This window comes from Jaculus jaculus, chromosome 7 (assembly GCF_020740685.1).
Source record: "Jaculus jaculus isolate mJacJac1 chromosome 7, mJacJac1.mat.Y.cur, whole genome shotgun sequence".
In the NCBI taxonomy this organism is placed as follows: domain Eukaryota; kingdom Metazoa; phylum Chordata; class Mammalia; order Rodentia; family Dipodidae; genus Jaculus; species Jaculus jaculus.
In genome coordinates this window covers 87,806,197-87,830,771 of record NC_059108.1, presented here as the reverse complement: position 1 = coordinate 87,830,771, position 24,575 = coordinate 87,806,197, and the positions used below count along the sequence as shown (strand labels likewise).

General features: G+C 37.8%; 1 long non-coding RNA gene across 1 annotated transcript; it reads left to right on the top strand.

The window, feature by feature from the left end:
* The first annotated feature begins 939 nt into the window (after positions 1-939).
* Positions 940-4,361, top strand: LOC123462035. The gene is made up of 3 exons (XR_006638054.1): positions 940-1,068; positions 3,119-3,296; positions 4,269-4,361. It is a non-coding gene; the product is annotated as an uncharacterized LOC123462035 (long non-coding RNA).
* The last annotated feature ends 20,214 nt before the right edge of the window (positions 4,362-24,575 follow it).

Here is a 24,575-nt window from a genome sequence, read left to right as displayed (position 1 = left end):
AGGTATAGTCATGAGAAGGTTCATTGAAATAGAGGTGCAGACCCCATTGTTGAGCGGAACCTCTTCTGTGGAGTATCCAGCCCATTTGCTTATGTTCCTTATCATTTGCACATCCAATATATTCCTGCTTTACTGTTTTCCAGCCTTCAGAGAAGTAGAAATAAATCTGAGAGGATTCTAAGTAGCTTTCCTCTCTATGTCAGCTTCACGTTCCTATGAACCTATGACCTCAAAAGAAGTTTTTTGATTATGTGGGGACTCCAGTCATTTATTATAGCTTTCATCATTGACTAACTGAGAGTTAATTATCATCAAACATCCATCTGCCCAGGGTGAGCTATAAGATACACCAGGTGTTTGGTAAGTAATACTAATGTAATGTATTATATTGTTTAATCTATCATTTTACAATAACCAGCTGGCAAAATAAAAAGTATGGTTTGTCACTTAAATTTTTTGCTTATAAGGCTTCTGTCCTATTTCTATTAAAATATTTAAAAATTTTTTATTAGCATTCATATTTTTCTGTACATGAATCACATAGTCTTTTACATTGCCTGTGTATCCATTGGGAGTATTGGCAATGTTCATATGTAAGTTTTAATACATTTTCATATGCTTTGAGATAACATTGTAGTGTATGTTTTTATTTTTATAGTTAATTATTTCCACCATTTTGAAGGAAAAGCTTATGGAACTATATTTGATAATTTTAATTCATTTTTAATTTCTCCTTTTGCTTCAATTCTAAGCAAAGAACCACATCTTTTAAAAAATAAAAACTTGTGCCTCTCACACTTTTAAATTTTATTATATTTGTGCATCTTTAATGTTCAAGCACTTATATTGACTTTCTCTTCTATGTACCTGTAAGAAAGTAATTCTTCAAAATATATTTTTATGATTTTTTTTCTCTTCAGGAAATAAATATTATAATTTCATAAGTCTAATAAAGGTGAATTACTGGAAGAATTCTTGAAATATCCCAGGGTATAACAAAGATTCCTTAATGACTATGAACTAAGAAACAAATACAATGATCAGAGATCATTACCAAACCAGAACTGGGTAAGCATCATACAAAAAAATACCCAACAGTTTTTTCTTAATTTTTTTTATCTTAAAAAGATCTTTATTAAACATGTATTTAGTGTTGGTTAGGCTTCTCCCTCCTCTCTTCCCCTACCTCTCCTCTGCCTGTCTTCCTGCCCTTGACCTTGCTTTCACCCTCCCACCCTTGGTATTTCCCCTTTGACTTTCATATTACTTAAGATTACTTACCCTTCTTCTTTGAAGCCTCTCCTCCACTCCCTCCACTCATGGGACTCTTTCTAGTTTCTTGGCATATACACACTCTTACAACACATATATAAAGGTTCTAAGCTAGGATATACATATGAAAAAGAATATGTGCTGTTTGTCTTTGTGGCCCTGGAATATCTCACTTAATATAACATTTTACAGTTCATCCATTTGCTAACAAATTCCATTTTTCTTTATGGCTGAGTAGAATCCCATTATATTATATGTACCATACTTTCATTATCCACCCCTCAGTTCATGGATTTCTAGACTGACTCCACTTCCTTGATATTATAAAGAAAACAGCAATAAACATGGATGAGCAGATATCTCTATAGGAGGGTATAGAGTCCTTTGGGTATATACTTACAAGTAATATAAATATGACAGTTCCATTTTTAGCTTTTGAGAAACCTCCACACTGATTTCCATAGTGGCTGTACCTGTTTACATTCCTACCAACAGGGAATAAGTGAGCCTCTTTCCCCACACTCTTACCAAAATTTATTGTTACTTGTTTTCTTGATGAAGAATATTCTGATATGGGTGGGATGGGATCTCAAAGTGATTCTAATTTGAATTTTCCATGGCTAAGAATGATAAACACATTTTATTACTTATTGGCCATCTGTTTCCCTTTTGTCTTTTTCCCTCTCCCCTTCTTCCTCTTCCTCCTCTTCTTTCTTTGAGGTAGGGTACCACTCTAGCCCAGGCTGATCTGTAATTCACTGTGTAGTCTCATAGTCTCAAACTGGCCTCAAACTCACAGCAATCTTCCTATCTCTGCCTCCCAAGTGCTGGGATTAAAAGCATGGTGTCACCACACCTAGTCTATATTTCTTCTTCTGATAACTCTCTTTAGTTCTTTAGCCCACATTTTAAGATTTTATTTGTTTACTTCCAAAAAGAGAAGGGGTTTGGTTGTGCCAGGGTCTCTAACCCCTTGCAAATGAACTCCAGATGCATGTACCATTTTGTGTATCTGGCTTTACATGGGTACTTGGGAATTGAACCCAGGTCATTGGGCATTGCAGGCAAGCACCTTAATCTCTAAGCCATCTCTCTAGCACTTGCCCACTTTTTGATTCGGCTATTTTGGCATTGTTTAGGACTTTTTTTTTTTTTAGGTCTTTGTATATTCTAGGTATTAACCCTTTATCAGGTGTGTATCTGGCAATCTGGCAAAGATTTTCTCCTATCTTTTCACTCAGGTAATTCTTTCTTTTGATTCACAGAAGCCTTTTAATTTCATCAAGTCCCAATTGTCAATTGTTGACCTGTTTTTCCCTGGTGACTAGATGCCTATTCAAAAAAGTTCTTACCCATTCTTATGTCTTGAAAATACAGGAAGATATAAGAAGAAAGTGGTCCATAGTGTTACTACCTTCAGTATTAGTTCCACACTGTCTCCAAGAACTTACTCTGACATTTCCTGGACCCCTAAAGCCCAGGTCTCATAACTTCAACACATTATTTTTATAAGGGTTGAATACTTTTATGATTATTTCAACTGAGAAGTTCTTATTTCCCTGTTTATCCTGAATTTAGACTTATTTTGTTTTCTATGCCATGCAAACTATCTATGGCTTATACCATCCACACCTAATTTCATTCTTCAATTTGTTCATTAACCTATGCACTCATTGTTCATTAATTTACTCTATGTGGCACAAAGGTTCTAGGGTGGCCCTCAATGATATCTACTTGCTGGTGCTCACTCTTGAGTGTTGGCAATATCTGGGTTATATTTGTATGGCAAAAGTGATATGGTATCTTTCCTATGATCATATTATATAATATAAGAATGTTTTTCCAGCAGATTCACTCTACAGGCCTGTTGCTGGCTTATGAAGTAAGCAGCCATGCTGGGGAGACCCACATGGTGATGTCCCTCCACCCACTCCTCCAGAAATCCATGAGGAGCCTCGGTCCTTGCTCTGGGAGCCAAAGTCCATAAAGAACTCAAGTGAGCTTTGAAGGGATTTCTCTCCCAGGTAAGCATCCAGACTAGAACACAGTCTAGGAGATACCTTGTATTACAATTCTGTAACACTCTAAGCAGAACACCTGTCTAAGCCCTGCTCTGACCTTTGGAAACTGTGAGGTCATAAATAAATAGCTGTTGTTTTTCATCACTTAGGATGCGATAATTTGTTATTCAGAAGTAGAAAATAAACACTCAGTATTGTATATGCATTGTCTCAGTACATGAAGCAATTCTACAAACCTAATAGTCACGCTATCCTCATTTTATAGATGAATAAACTGAGGCTTAGAAATTGAACTCTAGAGCATTCTACTTTTCCCAATTGTGTCATAATGGCATGTTTTATTTTAATGTATTTTATGATTTCAAGTTTATTATTGTTTAAGATATATCTTCTGAAGTATAAATACCTTTAGGAAAAGTTCTGTTTGGTACACCTTGAGTACAAGTTAGATGTTTTTAAAATTGAACATTATTTATAATGAACCTTCCTATAATATTATTTAAAGTTCATTGACGATTTTTATACACGTATATAATTTATTTTTTAAAATTATTTATTTATTTATTTGAGAGCGACAGACACAGAGAGAAAGACAGAGAGAGGGAGAGAGAGAGAGAATGGGCGTGCCAGGGCTTCCAGCCTCTGCAAACGAACTCCAGACGCATGCGCCCCCTTGTGCATCTGGCTAACGTGGGACCTGGGGAACCGAGCCTCAAACCAGGGTCCTTAGGCTTCACAGGCAAGCGCTTAACCGCTAAGCCATCTCTCCAGCCCTGCATATAATTTATTTTTATCATATTCACCTTCTATTATCTTCTTTTGTTCCCTGTCACCTCCCACTGGATACTTTCTTCTTCACAACTTGTATAGTTCTACCTTAATGCCCTTTTTGTCTAATTAGGGTTGCTTGAATGAGGGGAATTATTTGCAGAGCATAGGCTACGTCACTGAAGAAAATGTTTCTTCTTTCCCCAGCAAATTAAGTTCCAATAGCTCCTTGGAGAGGGGTAGGGCCTCATGATCTCTTCTTATCCATGTTGGAATATTGATGGGTCCAGTCTTGTGCAGGTAAGGATAGCTATTGTGAGTTCACTAATGCAATGGCCACACCATGTCTAGAAGACAGTGTTCCACAGCACTTCTCCTATTCAGTGACTCTTACATTCTTTCTGCCCCTTCATCTGCAATCTTCCTTGAGCCTTTCAGGGGCCTTTAGCTAAGCACTGTTCAGTCCTAACTTCCTCATTGTAATTAGGTATAGGGGGAAATTAGGAATTGAAGAAACTTAGAAACATAACCTTTATATTTAAAATCCTGTTTGGCTTCATGTTCTAAGGAGCCCTGGTGAGATTGTGGCCCCAGTACTATGTCTTCTAATGAGAGTCCTTTCTATTCTGCATTCATCAGATGTTAATTATTCATACTGCATGATTGAGGATTTGGAGTCAGAGATTCACCTGCAATATTTGGAATACCAGTGGAGATCTCCATCAACACAGAATTTATACAGCAGCTGGTGCTAGTCAAAGCTAATGATGGAATTTCAGTTTAATAAAAAGACCCCCAACTGAGAACACCATCTTGAAAAAAAGTATACTTATCAAACAGCTTTCAATCAGTTCAAGAGAGACACCTTAATTGGGAGGAGGAAGAATTGCAGAGCAGCTTGTCATCGTGCCAATTTCAGATCAATAATTGTGCAACTGTGCTCTGGTAGATATGGCTTTGCTTCATGTTAAGTAATCACATGTACATTGTTTCCATTTGGATAAGGTGGTCTTTGTATCATTTGACAGTGTGCATTGATAGCCCTCTTTAATTCATCTATAGCATTACAATAAAAATGAGTAGAATCTAGACATCTAATTATACAAATCATTTTATTATTTAATTAAATTTTCTATTTCTTGTAACTGGAAAGTGGTGCTCATGAAAATATTTTTGAAAATTGTTTTGTTGAAATAAAATAATATGGAAAAATTAAATTATGGTGGTTTCAGTCTGAGATTACTGAACAATGACCATTTGATTTATATAAGATTTATATGGGGAGAATAATACAGAATAATCTATAAACTAGAAACAAAGTGAAGAGGGTTGGCTTTTTGTAGGAAAAAAAATTTGTACTATTAAGGATAATGTGATACAAAAATCCTCTTAATTTCCTTATTTGTCAGAAAGAGATAGTCACTCAACTTATTTACAGACTACTGGTCTTGGTGGTCTATTAAGGGATACTATGGGACAGGCTTGACAGGTGGAAAGGCAGGGAGGATTATAGAACAGAAAACCAATTTACAGGTTAAATCAAAGCTAGAGTGGGCAGTCTCTATCGCTCCTTTCCTCACTTAGGCCTAAGCCTCTCTCCCTTCCTTCTTTTCTCTATATCTCCATCAGTGTCTCCCTTCCTTCCTGCCCTCCCTCCCTCCTTCTCGGTCTCTTTTCTTCTACTATGTTTATTTATACAGACATAATCTTATGTAGAGAAGAGCTTTTATATAAGACTTCTTTGTAAAAAGCAGTTTTCTGCCATTAAAATACTGCTTGAAAATCAGTGGACCAAACAATGCTAAGAACTTTTGCTTTCATGTTTTGATTACTGTTAGAATTTCAAGTCTAAAAAAAATAGGAGATTGAAAATATTTTGGAATAAACAACAAATACCTGTCTTTATGAATTGCAGTTCTAAGAGACAAAGCTATAGGTGATATGACATATTGTAGAACACTTCAGATATATGGGGCTGTGATTAATAGGTCCAGTTGTACTTTTTTCAGAGTAACTTTGTAGAATAGGCCTATGCTTACATAGACAAAGAAATTACTAGATGATAATTTGGTCAGAGGGATAGAATTATGGGCTATTTTAATCAAAACCTCATGGATTTTTTTTAATATTTTTTGTTCATTTTTTATTTATTTATTTGAGAGCGACAGACACAGAGAGAAAGACAGAGGAGGAGAGAGAGAGAATGGGCACGCCAGGGCTTCCAGCCACTGCAAACGAACTCCAGACGCGTGTGCCCCCTTGTGCATCTGGCTAACGTGGGACCTGGGGAACCGAGCCTCGAACCGGGGTCCATCAGCTTCACAGGCGAGCGCTTAACCACTAAGCCATCTCTCCAGCCCCCTCATGGATTTTTTTTAGAGAATCATATACTGTTGGAGCTAGTGGAATACTTGAGTTTATTTCCCTCATTTAATGTTTAGTCATTCATTAAACCAATAAGTTTTTATTGAATTTGGTTTGTGCGAAACACCAGGTGCTGAGTCTACAGTATACTGTCCCTAACCAGATAGAAATCATGTTATAATGAGAGAGTTAGGAAATAGACAAATCATCACATAGAGCTGGGGATATGGCTCAGTGGTTAAAGGCACTTGCTTGCAAAGCCTGACAGCCTGGATTTGTTTCCCTAATACCCACATAAAGCCAGATACCAAAAGTGGCACATGCATCTGGAATTTGTAGTGACAAGTGACCCTACACTTATACAAATAAATAAATTAAAATATTTGTGTTTTTTTTTTTTGAGGTAGGGTCTTGGTCTAGCCCAGACTGACCTAGAATTCACTGTGTAGTCTCACAGTGGCCTCAAACTCATAGAGATCCTTCTATCTCTGCCTCCCAAGTGCTGGGATTAAAGGTTTGCACTACCATGCCCAGCCTTAATATATGAAAATATTTTAAGGAATAATCATGCTGATATAATTGCAAATTCTCATAAGTATAATAGGTAAAAGAACAGGGGCTCCCTGAGATCCAAAGCCAGAGACTACATGAGAACGCTGCCATGTGGAGAGTAAATGTGGCCTGACTCTAGCCATTGGGTGTGCACTAGTACTAGTACTAGATTCACTGTGTCAACAGCTAGTCTGGGAACATTGAAGGCAATAGTAAGGACTAATTGATGGGAATATGAAATCTATGAGCTCCTCTCCTTGCTTGCAACCTGGTTGACTAGAGGCTGAAAAGGGTTTGCCGCAGCAGCAAGGTAACTTAATGAAAGAAAAGCAGTCCTCAGTAGCTTCAGGAAGACTACTAACAAAAAGAACCAGGTCGCAACCAAGTTCAGTAGCTTCCTCAGGTCGACAAGCTTGTGAAACTGCTGTTTCTATTCTTATAGCTCCAAGTGTATGTTAATTTACATGACAAACATTTTCCCAGATAAGAGTTGCCAGACTTATCAATTAAAAGTAACCCCCAATTTAAACCATCATTATTAAAATAATTAGTTTAAAAAAATCTGTAATCAAGCCATTCTATTTGGAGCTGAATGAAGTGACATAGCTTTCAGCACATCTGGACAGCAGGGAGCGTGAGGTTACTTTCTCCAAAAAGACCAAAAAGAAATCGGATTAGAGTGGGTCTAGTTGACCATAAAACCACACACTTTGAACATTCAGTGAGCACACAGCTGAACTGGTATCTTTTACCAACACTGAGAAGCTTTGCCTGCATGGATGCCATCCTATGGGAAGCACCTGCAATCCTGGGAAAGCTTAAGTCCTCCCTAGTGTTTGCTAAAAAATGGTGCTTTTTCAAACTAAGGCCCAAATCATGGTCAAGCGACATTTGTTTGAAATATATTTTCATTATTTTTTTTGCATTCAGGTTTTAATTTTGGTTATATTTATAAGTTATTTGTATAGAGCGCATATATGAATATTTTCATAAATGAATAAATGGGATTATAAAATACATGTTGGACATTCTCTGTATAGACTTTTTTTTCTTTTGCCCTTTGGCACATTTCCTTCCTCACTTTTCATCTTATTTCTTGCTACCTCCTACCCCATTAGGGTCCATAGTATTAAACTAGCATGTGTCTGTGCGTATAGCTTATTCATGTACATATAATTCTAGGTCTAAATTTAAATCTAGATCATGTTCCTATACAGAAAGTTTTGGGAACTTATTTGTTAAACAAACAGGATATTATGTGTGTGTGTGTGTGTGTGTGTGTGTGTTATGGTTATGTTGTCAGGCTGGCCTGGAACTCATGATCCTGCTACTTCAAGTGCTTTTCAAGTGCTGGGATTACAGGGTGCAGCCACACCAAGATAAGATGATGACTTTACAGCAGGGATTGTAAACCAGTAGCACATGGGCCATACCTGGCCATCAATGTGTTTCATTTTGATTACAGAGTTTTAAACATCAGAAAATTTCTCACTTACATTTAACCCTGGCTTGTTTTAAAGACAACTACTCTAAAATCTTACAACTCAAAAACCACATTTCTACATGACCAAACTTTGGAACTGTGACTGCATAGTCTACTTCACCAAAATATTGCCACACTTCACTTTTTCATGGCATACTTACTTGCATTTCCTTCTGATCCAAGGCTGCATAGGGATCTGTGACTCTTAGGTATTCATAATGGGTGAAACCTTAATTACTTCTTCAATGTGAGCCCTAGATTCAGAGAAAAGGTAGAACATGACACTGGAGGGAAAGTGGGGTACTGATACTGAGGCCATTACATATTTGGCTTCCAAGGTAGGGTTTCACTCCAGCCCATGCTGACCTGGAATTCACTATGTAGTCTCAGTGTGGCTTGAACTCACAGCAAGCCTCCTACCTCTGCCTCCCAAGTGCTGGGATTAAAGGTGTGCCCCTCTATGCCCTGCCATCTTTTTAATGGAGGCAGAAAAAGCCATTTCCAGTAGAAAATAGATGTCTGATACCTCAGCAGAAGTTTTCACCATCAAATCAGTTATAGACTACACAGGTTAATTAATTTTCTCAGGCTTCTCATAGGGTGAGAATTCCGAAAACTACCATTAGTCAGAAAAAGAATTCCAAGCATTTGCAAAATCTCTTGTCTCCTAGGAGGAATTTCAATATAAAAACTTATTGAATTCTCATTAAAACCTGCAAGTAGGACCTCTACCATCTTGTTGAATTAGGAAAGGGGATCATAACTGAAAAAGAATTGGATAGAAAGGTATAGAATCTAGATTTCTCAATGTATAAGTCCTATGCAATCGCTAGAGCAATTCCACAGCTGACTTCACATTCATGTCCCTAAAAAATCTCCCTTATGTTAATTACACTCATCATTTTGCCACCATTTTCCTCTAAAAAAAATCATGCCACGAACACCTTAGGATCTGCTAACTCACCCTGTTTTCAAATGCAGAATTTTCCAGTGAAGCAAAAATAGTTCTTACAGTTTATTGTAACTTTATGGCAGGTACCCTTAGTACGTAATCATGATTTTTTGTAGAACTGTTGATTTTTTTTGTTTGTTTACATTTTGATATATATACATACATATCCCAGGCTGGCTGTAAACTTGGCTTCTTCCCAAACCCTGGGAAGACTTTCATGCTTGGTCCTTATCTTTATTTTATTAAGGCCCTAATATAATTAAAGGCCTGGGGACCCAAGATGAGTATCAGATACTGCTCCCAAATGTCAAGAATGTCTTCTAAATTATCTGGCATTGATGGTAGGTTTGACAATGGAGCATCCTAGGATTTCACTGAACTACCTTTTCCTGTTTGTTGGTGTTTTAAAAGTCATGAAAGTTTTGTTGAGAAAGAAGAGAAGATGAAGAGACACATTCTCGAGTCAGAAATGGGGACTTTTCCATCTGCATTTTTCAGGGATTTCCTTATGCCTTTAGTTCATTATCTCAGATAAATTTAAATGACTTAAAAATTATTTATTTATTTATTTATTTATTTATTTATTTATTTATTTATTTGAGAGAGAGAGAGAAGGCAAATAGAGAGAATGGGCATGCCAGGGCCTCCAGCAAATGAACTCCAGACACATGTTCTACCTTGTGCATTTGATTTGTGTGGGTCCTGGGGAATCAAACCTGGGTCCTTAGGCTTCATAGGCAAGTGCCTTAATTGCTAAGCCATCTCTCCAGCTCCAAAATAACTTTTTCTTCTCCCAAAATAATAAACAATCCTCATATGTCTGTTGTATCATGCCAAATGGAATGGGTACAATAGATAAGTGAGCTTTTGAAAATTTTCACGTTGTAGTTATATTCTTATTTAGTGTCCTCTTAAGAATACACTGGAGCTCTCTACAAATGAAAGAAAGTGTATAGTATGCAAATTCAAAGTGTGCTGTCCTCATTTACCCAGTGGAATTCAAAATAAGCCCCAACTTGTGAACATATTAAAGCAGATTGAAATGGATATTAGCAGGATTTGTAAGGAGAAGCACTCCAGTCAGTCAAACACGCTATACACAAGAACTTTGATCATGTTGTTTTACTCATAATTACCTGCCGGCTGTCACCTCAAAATGGGATTTCATGCAGGTTCCAGTATTTAAATATTTCGTTCAGAACCAAGCCTGCAGACACTTAAATCAATCTGGCCATGTCCATTTTATTCCACAATTATCTGTGTCTTTCTTCATGAGAAGCAATACAGTTAACTCCCCTTTAATTGTGTTTGAACTATCTGGGCATGAGACATCATTACCATGTTCTCTCTTCCCTGGTCTGGAGCAGGTTCTGCCCCCTCTGTCTCCCAAATGTCAGCAGACATCAGAATCATTGGGAAACATCACTTCCTGATTCACACGAATATTCCTCTTACATCGGATATAAGTCACTGTGCAAAGCAAACACCCAACACTCACATTAACTACAGGGAGTTTAAGGAAAGACCAACTTCTGTGGTCTTCATAGGCTGCTAGCACTTGCTGGTCTTCCAGCCCTACCGACAACTTCCCTTTCTCTGCCACCACCCCCCACTCACCCACATTTTTTCTCATACTGAACTCCTAATTAAATTTAACAGTTTCAAGAGTTTAAACTGTATACCTTTTTAATTGTGTCCTGCTTTGTATTGGCTGATGCACAAGCCTGAAAATGGATATTACAGCTTTTTATGATATAATATCACCCTAATTGGTGCTTCATAGGCCGTGGCTGAATTCTTTTCAATTAAGCTCTAACATACAGTAACTGTTTCTCTCTGCAAATGCTGGAAAGCCATTCACAAGAGAGGACTGGTACTGCACAATTCCAAAGTACCTTAATGTGTCAAAAATGTTTTGTGAAGAAAGCTACACTGTAAATGCAATCACCTACATTGGTGTTCCCATTGTTAACAGGGAGTGAAAGTATTGCTAATTGTCCTGCGTTTTAGCTGGGTTTTTAAAGCATTATGTAGTAAGTACACCGGAGGGTCAATTTGTGAAGTGAAATACTTAGCATGCAAAGCGTAATACAAGATGCTGTGTAATACTTGACCTCTCAGCATAATAAATGTAGCAGTGAAACGCTGTGCATTCAGTTTTCACTGAATAGAGCCTTCGCAGTGGAACAAAACCAGAAAATGTTCTCTTCATTCCTTTTTTTTTTCACTAAGCGAAAATTATTCTTTATAATGGCCATTGCAGCAATTAGCTGGCATTTGGTAGAATAAATGTGCAGAAATAGCAATTTCTTACTTTAAATGAGATTTTGTATGGAGCCTGCAAATTACTTGAGGTATATGAATAATTGTGCCTTAGCTTTATGCTACAGAATAGGGTGTGGGTGGGTATAAAGATTTCCTATTTGCAGTTAAATGTTTAGACATTTTATTATTTTAATTTCACTCACAGTCTGCCTGGATTGACCCCGCTTTCCCATTGATCATTTTATGTGCGCCTGGAAGCAAGTGTGCAGATGGCGGGACACTCCTAATTAGTGCACCACGTTTTTTATGAATGTGACATGTAAGTGCAATCAGGTCTCCTGGGGAAGCAATGTCAATGTTTCGCATTTGGAATCCTAAATCAACACGATTTAATAATCTATGTGGATTGAATGCTTATCAATATTCTCTGTGGTCAACTGCAATTGGAAACTTCATTAAATTTTTATCAAAAGTTTCTCACCTTATTGAAATGCATCCTTTCAGGCATTCATGATTCATCTAATTAGCCTTAAGTAGGAAAGTTTTTCTCTCTCAAAGTAATTCAGTTAATTATGTCCATATATCCATAATGATAAGGTGGGTGAGTTGGGGAAAACTGAAATTGTAAAATCTACAGAGATTCTATGAGGTTTAGAAGGTGGAGTATATAAAAGGGAGGTCAAAGCAAAGAAATACTTTGGATCTACCTCACTCTACTTTTTCAACAGCTTATGTGTTTATTTATTCCTTAATTTGTAATATAGCAACTTTCAAAACTCAATTTGAAGTTAGCATGTAGTGAATAATGTAAAAAGAAAATGGCTACAAGTTCTTAGAACATTTGACTAATGCCTTTATTTTTAAATATTTTATTTATTTATTTACTTATTTTGAGGGAGAGAGAGAGAGAGAGAGAGGCAGATAGAGAGAGAGAGAGATTGGGCACATCAGGGCCTCCAGCAAACAAACTCCAGATGCATGTGCCACTTTGTGCATATGGCTTATGTGGGTCCTAGGGAATCGAACCTGGGTCCTTAGGGTTTGTAGGCAAACACCTTAACCACTAAGCTGTCTCTCCAGCTGACTAATGGCTTTAAAATGTTATTTTTTCACCCAAAGAAATTTCAAGATAACATATGGTAATTTAAAGGTTAAAGATTCAGCTTTAAAAGCAGCTTCTCCCATTGACCACAGGTTTTCCTCACAGATGTAACCATTTTAGTCTATTTCTTGTGAGTTTCTTTCCCCTCCCCCACATTTGAAAGTTTTTTTTATTCTAGACCTTTATAAGTATATTTGTATATCTTAATTATACATATTCTATAATGTCTTAGGTTTCAATTTTTTTAATGCTTAAGCTTTTTTTTGCCCAAGAATAATTTTTCAAATTTATGTGTTTGGAATTATTTCTTCCAACATTAAGGAGTAGTGAGCCGGGCGAGGTGGCACACACCTTTAATCCCAGCACTTGGGAGGCAGAGGTAGGAGGATTGCCATGAATTTGAGGCCACCCTGAGACTACATAGTGAATTCCAGGTCAGCCTGGGCTAGAGTGAGACCCTACCTCAAAAAAAAAAACAAAAAAAACAAAACAAACAAAAAAAAAAAAAGGAGTAGTTTAACCCAATTTTCATTTTACCTAAGTACATACAACATCTTTTCTTATTTTTTTTTCAAGGAAGAGTCTCACTCTAGCTTAGTCTGACCTGGAATTTACTATGTAGTTTCAGGGTGGCCTCAAATTCATGCTGATCCTCCTGCCTCTGCCTCCCGAGTGCTGGGATTAAAGGTGTGTGCCACCATGCCCGGCACATACATTTTTTTAATCCAAACTAATTTTATACCACTTAGTGATGCCACATATTGTTATGTCAGATGTTATATTGAAGGTGTATGTTATCAGATAATGCACCTTTTCACACCCAACCTATGCTGCAATGGAATTGGAAATACCCCAAATTAGTTATGTTAATCTAATCTCACATACCAAGCAAATGCTAATCCTTCATTGTTCCACAAACAAGGCTTCAAAACAAGCTCCAGGCTTGGTAATGTGTCATTATGTAACTATCCTCACCTGATGCCCCTGTTCAATATTTTTAGCAAACTGCATAGCCACTGGCTAGGGAGAATCATACATGTTTTGTAGCCCCTTTTAATTCCTCATGACTTTTCCCAATAAAACAAATAACGAGTCATAATATTAGTTTTAATATTTGAAACGATTTAAAGTAGACCCAGGGAGCCAATTACAAGAATAAATTTAATTAAAAAATTACATATATGAGGCTGGAGAGATTGCTCTGTGGTTAAGGCGCTTGCTTGCAAAGCCTAAGGACCTGAGTTTTGTTGCTCAGTACCCATGTAAAGCCGGGTACAAAAGTGGTGCATGTGTCTTGAATTCATTTACAGTAGCTAGAGGTCCTGGAGTGCCCATTCTCTCTCATAAATAAACAAATATTTAAAATATGTATATATGAAATAAAACAATATGAGAGCAATTTTCTGGGTAATTATTCCTTTCTGAAATATTCCTTTTGAAACTTTGCAAAAGAGTATCATGTGGTGGACCAAGAGCAAATGTCATCTATACCTTTGTAAGAGACTTGTAGGCACTTTATAAATAGCTACATTAGTAAAGATATTGGAAGGTTAAAACACACAGAGAGAAAAGCCAGAAGTGTCTTCATATTACTGTTACTAAGAAATAATATTCCAGGCATGGTGATACCTTGGAAAAGTCTTTCCATAAGGTCATTTCAGGTCATTGTAATCACCCAACAAATCTTCACTACATCCTGTCAGGTAGGCAGGCAGGCAGGCAGGCAGACTGAGGCAATTAGTTACAAAGGGAATGTCTGTTGAGCAATTGATTGTTTCTCTTTTCAAAATGGAATATTCTCGTTTGATTTTATATATATGCATTTTTTTGTAGTATGGTCTCGCTCTAGACCAGGCTGACCTGGAATGTACTACATAGTCTCAGGCTGGTCTTGAACTCACAGCAAACCTCCTACGTTGGTCTCCCAAGAGTGCTGGGATTAAAGGCATGTGCCACCATGCCCAGCTGTGTTTTTTTTTTTTTAAGACTTTCTTTTTTTAAAAAAAAAAATTATTTATTTGAGAGCAACAGACAGAGAGAAAGAGACAGATAGATAGAGTATGGGCACTCCAGGTCCTCCAGCCACTGCAAATGTACTCCAGACGCGGGCGCCCCCTTGTGCATCTGGCTAAGGGGTCCTGGAGAATCGAGCCTCAAACCAGGGTCCTTAGGCTTCACAGACAAGCACTCAACCACTAAACCATCTCTCCAGCCCTTAAGACACTTTCTTTTCCCCGTCCTTTGGATACTATTTGTGTCTTCATAGTATTGTTGTAAGTTTCCAGATAGCAGGCAATTTCTGGTACTTGTTATACATGTACATACCAAAGTGGGATCCCATTCACAATCAAGATATACTACCTGTTATTTTCATCTTGGATTATTAAGAGATTGTGGAGCTCAATCTTGTATGGGACAGACATTAGTGTGATTGTTTTTTAACCTGTTTCCCAAACAGCCACTTTCGCTGAGATGGGGAGGGGGGGAAATCTATATATTGACCTAATTCTTTGGGGCATGCCACCTCCATGCCTTAAGAAGACAATGATAGGGGCTGGAAAGATGGCGTGGTGGTTAAGCGCTTGCCTGTGAAGCCTAAGAAACCTGGTTCAAGGGTCGATTCCCCAGGACCCACATTAGCCAGATGCACAAGTGGGCGCAGGTGTCTGGAGTTCCTTTGCAGGCCCTGGCGCACCCATTCTCTCTCTCTCTCCCTCTTTCTCTGTCTGTCACTCTCAAATAAAGAAATAAAATTGAATTTAAAAAGGCAATGATAATTCTCTTAATTTTAGCTCTCTGGCTACTTTTCTAGGGTTGTATTCCAGAAAAGTTATCAAAACTTGTCTTTACTTAAGAATAAAAGTTGTGAAGGATGGAAGAGATGGCTCAGCAGTTAAGGTGCTTGCCTGCAAAGCTTAACCACCTGGATTCAGTTCCCCAGTACCCATGTAAAGTCAGATGCACAAAGTGACGCATGTATCTGGAGATCATCTGTAGCAGCTGGAGGCCCTGGCGCACCCATTCTCTGTCTGTCTCTCTTCTCTCTTTGTGTACAAATAAAAAAATAAAAATATTTTTAAAAGAATAAAGGCTGTGGAGATATATGAAGACTCATCCACGGGTTCCCCATTTGGATCACTGTTCTAAGCTTTGAACTAGTTCCTTCAGTTTTTAATACTTGATTTTTCCTTCTCAAAAAGCTTTTGTATTGAATAGCCACAACATAAGATTGAAAATTTGGTGAACTCATTTCTGATGCTCTCATGAACATTTCTCTTCACATTTTAGACTCTAAAAGCTTCAAGGAATACATGAAGCCCCTAGTGCTTTTGTTAACTCTCTTTCCTTAGGAAATGGCCAAGTTCTAACAGTGCTCTTTCACCTAAGACAAAAAGTTAAGTGCCCAGTATTGCCAGGTTATGTTTAAGAGATAGTAAAAGCTAACTGACATTTTGTGAGGGTGTTGTAGCAAGAGCTGCACTGAGGACTTTATAAGCATTATCTCCTTTGATTCTCACAATCCCTCAGAAGAGAGATGATTACTACCTCACATGAACTGAGGGAACAGAGGAGCTAACTGACTGAAGGCTTCTTCAAGTTACTATGAAGATTCTAGGAAGGTCTTCTTAACATCAGAATCAAGTTCCAAACCCCAGTCTTCCCTCTCTCCAGCTTTTCTGCTTTCCATAGAATAATTCTACTGTGGGCTGTTTGTATGCATTTAGGGAATTATCTATGGAGAGAAGTCATACTTTTTTTTTTTTTTTTGGTTTTTCGAGGTAGGGTCTTACTCTGGTCCAGGCTGACCTGGAATTAACTCTAGTCTCAGGGTGGCCTTGAACTCAAGACGATCCTCCTACCTCTGCCTCCCGAGTGCTGGGATTAAAGGCATGCGCCACCATGCCCGGCCCGAGAAATCATACTTTAAGAATGACTGGGTGACCAGCAAAATATACCACTTTCAACCAAAAAGAAATTGCCAGCAAACCTTATGTCTACTAGATTCCGTTGGCATGATCTGTGTGGGAGGTATGTATTAGAAAGTAAAAGGATGCTAGGGGATTAGAGGGGACAGTGGTTTCAAAGCTCACAAAGGATGAAGGCATAGACATTTCTCTTCATGTCTGATGGAAAGAATGCACACATATGAGCAGCAAATGCATCTGGAAGGGGAGCACAGATATGAAGGATACAGTACCATAGCCTACCTGGCAGCGTGGCTCTGGATCTGAGGCCTGGTATACCCAACACTCTGGTGTATGTAAAATAAATCCAGGCTAGCTCTACAGCCTAAAACTCCTTAAACAGACTTCTCCTTGGTAGCAATAGGAGGTAATAGGTGGAGGAAAGAAGGAAAAGAAAGCAATATTTCCCCCTCTGTCCCCAAATAGCAAGTATGAGGGAGAGAGAACAAGTAAATAATTTGTTTAAAGAATTAGGTGAAATCCCAGTTGGGATATCCCACCACATATTCCCTTCAAGCTTTATTTTGCATCAACTGTAGCAGGTCTCCAATTTGTGCTCCAATGTAACCTGGGGAGGTTGATAAAATCCATGTGCTCAGAACTCATACCCTACAATAATGATTCTGTGAGTTTGGAGTCAGTTCCTGGATTCTGCATTTTAGAGAGCACCCCAAAAGATTCTCATGTCCTTCATCAAATAAGTGAACTATAAGAAAATAACACTAGAGACAAAGAAAACATTTGGCAAGTTGACATTTTGTGGGGATATTGTGGCGAAGTCTAGTAACAATATTCTTCAGGTATGTTCATTCTAGACAGCTGGCCATAGCCAACAATGTCTATTGCCAGAAAGGTTCCTGTATTCATTCAACATCTACTTCTAGGAAACTGGGGGGTGGTGAATGGTGCTCCATTGTGTCCCATGCTGGTCTTGGCTAGGTAGGCCTTTCTGGGCAGCACAGGGATATAGCAGTATAGGAGGGCTGTCTGGTAAGGGGTGTATGGATAATCTAACAACAAGTAGTTCACTCTTCATCCATTCCATAGCTGCAGAGGATTTATAACTTAGACCTGGGCATTGCTCATATATTTCTCTCTCCTTAAAAGGCTCCTATCTCTGGGTTTTGCCTCCCTAATGAGGTCAGTTCCTCCAGGATATACCCTCCTAGTACATGAACTTGCCAAATGTGATTCCTCAATTGATGCCTGTCTCCCCAGTTTTCAAGCTCCACAAGGACAGGGACTATGAAGTCTTGTAGGGTTTTTGTTATCTTTAGCTATCAATTATCTAAAAGGATTTTCTGATGTAATTTTTTAAATGATTTTGCCACATTTAGAAAAGTACCCTTGGGAGGCAGAGGTAGGAGGATTGCCATGAGTTTGAGGCCACCCTGAGACTCCATAATGAATTCCAGGTCAGCCTGGGCTAGAGTGAGAACCTATCTCAAAAACAAAACCAAAAAAAAAAAAAGAAAAAGAAAAGAAAAGAAAAGTACCCTTTATCCTAGTGGATTATTTTTCTGTTTATAAATTATACAAAAAAATTGTATTGGACATAGCATTTTACCAGGTTTTTTGATGTCTAGAAAGTATACTGATTGGTTTAGTTTTATCTTCATGATGTCATTTTAAGCATACTCAATTGTCAATAGCTAAGGATCACAGGATGGTTTAGCTTTTCAGAATTTATATATATATTTAAAGAAGCTTTTTAAAAAAATTATTTATTTATTTACTTGTTATTTAAGAAAGAGAAAGAAGAAAGAGAGAGAGAGAGAGAGAATGGGTACATCAGGGTCTCCAACCATTGCAAATGAACTCTAGATGCATGCACCACCTTGTGCATCTGGTTTACATGGGTACTGGGAATCCTCAGGCTTCCCAGACAATCTCTCTAGCCCCAGAAAGTTTATGTTTTTTAATGTTCAGGAAATGGTTTAAAAAGTCACTTGTCAAAACTTTAAGATTAAGACCTCAATTCTGATAGCACATGAGTATTAAATTGCAAAAGGATTCTAAGCAGCTAAATTAGCATGGAATGTGGAGACTTTGGATACTAATTACTACATAAAATGAAAACCAATAGGCCATTTGAAGTATTGGTAAAAAAATAAATAAATTTAGGTATGAAATCTTAAGTGTCATTCAGAAACACGAAGAGAATTCTAAAACAATTAGAATAATCCAATCCTATCTGTAAAGCTGAAATTTAAAAATTTTAATTGCCAGAGACAAAAATTATCCACCAAAACCCTGAGCAATCATAAGAAGAACACTAATCATAGAATATAATTCAAGAAAATTAGAAAATGACATAAATTAGAAGCAGCTGAAGTTAAAATGCTCATTTTAAAACTTTCCAGCAAGGAGAAGTTTAAATACTTTTCCCTATTTGTAGTATACAAAAGATTTAAAAGAAAAGGGCAAATGTGTGCAAAGATGCATAAAAGATATGAGGAGGCTCAGAGGAATTGGCATGATGAAGTGAGTAATAAAACTTCAAGTTTGACTTATATATGTAATCATAACTTACACTTGCAAAAAGTGTCCACAACAGACTGGAAAGATTGGTTAAGAAATCCTAAAAATGCAGAGAGTCAAAATATGAAATGGACTAGGAAACAATGGAGCAATAACATCACATACAAAGGCAAACAGTCCCCTTAGAAATTAAAATTTAAAAATGGTACAAGCAATACCATCAGTGCTAAGTAATGGACCAAACTACTTAGAAAGAAATCTGTGTAAGGCTGAATATACCTAAGAAAGTAAATATAATTTTGAATAAAAACATCTTAAAATATTTTATGAAAATCAAATTTATTAAATTTAGAGAACCAAAGAGTAGAGTGATGGTTATCAGAACCTGGAGGTGTCAAAGGACAAAATACAGTCTGAGGAGAGTTGCTGATCAGAGTGTAAAGTTTCAGGTAGACAGGAGAATAAGTATTGGTGATCTTTTATAATCCATAGTAAGTATAAAAATAATGCATTAAAAATTTCAAAATTACTTAAAAATTAGATTTTAAATGTTTCCACCCCCAAAATTAAATGTGAAGTTATGGGTATGTTAATAATCCCAAAATATAAACACAGCCAGGCATGGTGGCTTTAATCCCAGCCCTTGGGAGGCAGAGGTAGGAGGATCGCTGTGAGTTTGAGGCCACCCTGAGATTACACAGTGAACTCCAGGTCAGCCTGAGCTAGAGTGAGACCCTACCATGAAAAACCAAAAAGTAAAATAAAATAAAAATAACAAAATGTAAACACATGTCAACACACCCTATACCTATACCTACATATACCCTATAGTCATATGCAATTATTATTTGTAAATTAAAAGATAAAAGGAAGCCAGGTGCAGTGGTACACACCTTTAATCCCAGCCTCAGGAGGCAGAGGTAGGAGGATCACCATTATTAGTTAGAGGCCACTCTGAGAACCAAAAAAAAAAAAAAAAAAAAAAAAAGATAAATGAAATGTATTCATAGAATAAACTATCCTTGGCTTTTTGTTGAATTAACTTTTCAAAATGCTATTATAAAGAGTAAATAAAGACTGTTAAATTAAAAAATTCCCATAGAATTGTTGCCAATTTTATAGTTTTTAAAATGTCTCTTGGTAAGATTACATTTGATAAATTTGACAAATTAGTGATTCAGTAAATTAATTGTTTGATGAACTTTTTTTGTTTTTGGTGTTGATATTTGACCAAATGGAGAGTTCCTTTATTTGGAAGGTGCTTAATGTCTCCATTGTATATCCAGTTTGCTGAAGTGCCTGTGCAGTAGACACTCAATAAATAGTATTGGATGAGTGAGTGATGGGTTGTTCTGAGGGGTGGGACCACAAAAGGAAACATGGCCTCCAGAGTTATGGCTTCATGGAGCTTACATTCTAGTCTAAAATGAGTTATGGCTCAACTATTTTCTGGTACCACTTATGTAACTGCAATGAAACTTCTACACGCTGTACAAATTCTTACCTTCACAGAAACAGGTTAACTTTACTGTTACACTGTATTTGGGGGGCATTTCATCGGGAATGTAACAGCATGCCATAGAGAGACAGTAAATACTTTATCAAATAGACCAGAGTGATGCAATATTATACAGGGCTGGTTAAGAGTTGAATTTCTGATAAGATGTTTACAAGTCTAAAGGTAAGACATTGCATATGTGACATTCACATCACACTCTATCTGAAGTGATTGCCAAACAGACTTGAGTGCGAAAAGCAAGCAGAGAGGAAGGAAGAGTCTGGCAGCCCACTCGACCTAGGGAATCATGAAGGAAGTGCTCAAGCAAATATCATCCCAGGAAGTCACAGCAGGCGAAAGTCTATTTTTTTTCTTTTCTTTTCTCTTTATCCTGTCAACTCACTTCCTTGTCCATTATCAGAAATGAGCAGAAGGGAGGTGAAAAGAAATCCAACCCAAGCTAGAACAGTCAGACACTAAGGAGGGCATGCAGAGAGTAAGCTGGACACCTTGGGCCTAGCCCCACCACTGACCTGAGTTGGTGCAGAACGGGTACAGTAAGAGCAAGTCGCTTTTCCTGTGCAGTGAGTTGGAATTAAACATGCTAATTTGAGGTCTATTTCAAGTATTTTTAAAACTCCATTAGCCTTTAATTCCTTTATATTACATCATTTAATGTAACATTATTTATATATGAAGCATGTCATGCTTATTAACCAATGTGCAAAAATCTAAAGTACAGATTTTCTGTAATGGGCTAATTACAGGACTTTAAAGCCACCTACTGAGTTTTGCTGAGCTTTACAACAGGTTCACTGAACTGGATAAATTTATTCAAACGTGTGGAAATGAACCCCATTCTATGTGCAAGGGTACTGGGAAAACACACAAATTATACCTCAATACCAGTTTAATGGGTCAAACAGTGAACCTGAATACTGAACTTATCTACATCTTAAAATAGTGGGGAAGCCTGTGTAAGAAAGGAAGCGCCCTTTCAAGGGAACTTCGCCCTGTTTATAAACAGTGGCAATAAAACAATATGCCTGGCAATTAGAAAAAAGTCCTCTACTCCCAGAAAGCAGAGGTGGCTGCCTTTCAATGACCTTTGAAAATACACAACTTTCATAATTGAACCCCAGAGTGAAAGGAGGGACGAAAGCCAAGCACACACACCCCTCTCAAGTGCTGCGGCCCTGTCTTTCACCTTTCTGGAGAGAACAAGAAGTGTGTTTTCTTGTGCCCTGGGGTAGGAGGAATTCAGCACAGAGTGTTCAGGTAGGAAGAAATACCAGTAAGGTAAAAGTTTGGGTAGAACTAAGCACACTCTTCAAAACAGAATTTTTTTTTTCTGAGTTGATCAAAGCAATGAGGATCTGATGGTTGTGTTTGTATTATTAATATTATTTATGGTGCTGGGGATTGAGCCCAGGACCTGAACATACTAAGCAAGTACTCTGCCACTGAGCTACCTGCCTAGCCATTTGTTTATATGATTTCTTCATTAATCCATTCTCCCTTTATTTTTAATCTGAGAGTTCTCGAGATCTTCAGACTTACTCTCTACGGTATTATATTTAGAACTACTATTCCATTTTGAAAATAGAAAGAACTCAGCAGAAAACAGAAATAGAGGCAGTTTTGAGAACCTGGTTAGGGAAAGAACTGAAAGACCCTATGGTTCCATTACTACCAATGAGAGCACTGTTTTTCAGTGAAAGTCACAGACACACACACACCTATATGATCACTTATATGCCTGAGATGAAGATAGGCATTGCCTTTATTCTTTGATAGCTCCTGTAGCACTGATCTACTAATTTTGTCATGAAAGGGGAAAGAATATCATTTCTAAGCCTGCAAGAGACCTGGTCTTGCCCTTAAGGCACCTTATTTAGAATGTACAATGTACACCCCATGGCTGACAGTTGGGTGTTGATAACCTAATTCATGCTTTTCCCTTTAGGGAAACCTTGGCGTGCTCAGCTCTGGAACCGGTGAGGCAGGATTTTTTTTTTTTAAGTACCGCCAATATCAATAAAAAGAGTTCTTCAGGAAATGAGGTGTGACGCAGGCCAGCTTCACCAAGACTCTCGGAACCACCCCCCCAAAAAAGAATTTAAATATGAAATACTAAAATTTAACACACGATTGAAACAAAATAAATGGTATACCATCAAAAGTATTTGAGGTAATTAATCAATGCTGTGTTTGTACATATCATTAAATATATTATACTCAGTTTAGATTTGATTTCTATGCTCCTTTTATAAAGAGTTAAAAGAAAATACATTTGAATTCACGCTGATACTGAAAACATGCTCCTAGCTTCTAGTTTTTTTTGGATTTCAAATCATTTCCATTAACAAACAGCTATTTGCCCTCTAATAAAATATGTCATTATGCTTTATTCACACCACACAAAAGAATCACTGAAAAATCGCCCCAATGATGGCCAATAATTACACATTTTGCTCCTGTGCTAGCTATGAAGAAATCTGTTCATTGGAAAAAGCAGGTGCTGGGGCATCAAGCTAATAGTCAATGTGTGCCGTGGTAATTAGCCACTGCGATTGCTAAAATTAACAATTAGCTAACATGCAATTCTCTTTTTTGCAGGCTGCAGTTTACTTTGTATAATCCTTGCATGTTCTTAGTAATTACTCTGACAGCTTATTATTTTTATTTTTTCGGGTTTGAACACAGCTTTAACATTTGCATCGGGCGACCCAAATGTTCAACAGGCAGAAGTGAAACAACTGCTTGACTAGGCATTTTTCTGAAGAACACATTTGGTTGTTTTCTGAACTTTTCATTGTTGGGGAGGGGTGGTCGGTGCGAGAGCTATGATTCTTTTATAGCTATTGTCTTCATCCCTAAGGGCTTCCCTGCAGGATAGCGCACTCAGACATCCTGAGGCTTTTAGAAGGAAAACTGCCCAGTCAGCGGCAATTTAGACTCTAGGGAACAACACCAGGGATGAAGTGCCACAGTCAAGCTGGTCCAAACATCTTCTTTTCATTCTTCTTCCCCGGAGTGTGTCTTTGGTTAATGCATTCACTGCCCCAGCACCAGGCTCCTCCACCCCACTTACTGAGGGAGAAAATGCAGCATCCTGTGTAGATTGTTCCTGTCAGGGCTATATGCTGAGATAATATTGCTAGAGCCTTTTAGTAAATAGAATACGGCTTCAGCCTATACAAGAGAGAAGAAAGGAAAATTAAAAGGCAAGGGAGTAATTTGTTTCCAGAAAACCTGCAGGAGAAAGAAATGTAATGAAAGCTCTCAAAGCATTCAAGGAAGATCAATTGTGGCAACAAATTTAGCCAACTGCTACTCAAAATTATATAAGCTTCCTATGGTGGCCAACAAATTATCCCAGCTTTAATGGCATCAACAATACAAATTTATTATCTTACAGTTCTTGAGGTCAGAAGTCCTCAATGGGCTAAAATCAAGCTGCCACCAGAACGGCCTCTCTTCTTCTTTCCAGTGACTGTTGGAGAGGATCTGGGCTCTTGCTCTTTCCCATTCCTACAGGCTACTACCGACATTTCTTGGCATGTGTGCCTTCAAGGTGGATGGCATGGTGTCTCTACCTCACTTCATCTGTGGTCACTGGTCCCTCCTTGCACTGCAGCTAGGAGTGGTTCTACAGATTTAGAGACCTATATGATTGCACTAGGCCTACTTGGATCATCAGGCTCGTGTACCCATCTCAAGGTCCTTTTGTGTGTGTTTGGAAGTGTATGATTTGCGAGTGCAGGTGTGGGCATGTTAAATCATGTAGGTGGAAGTCAGAGGACAATGTTGGGTGTCAGTCCTTGCCTCCCACCTTGTTTGGGGCAGGGT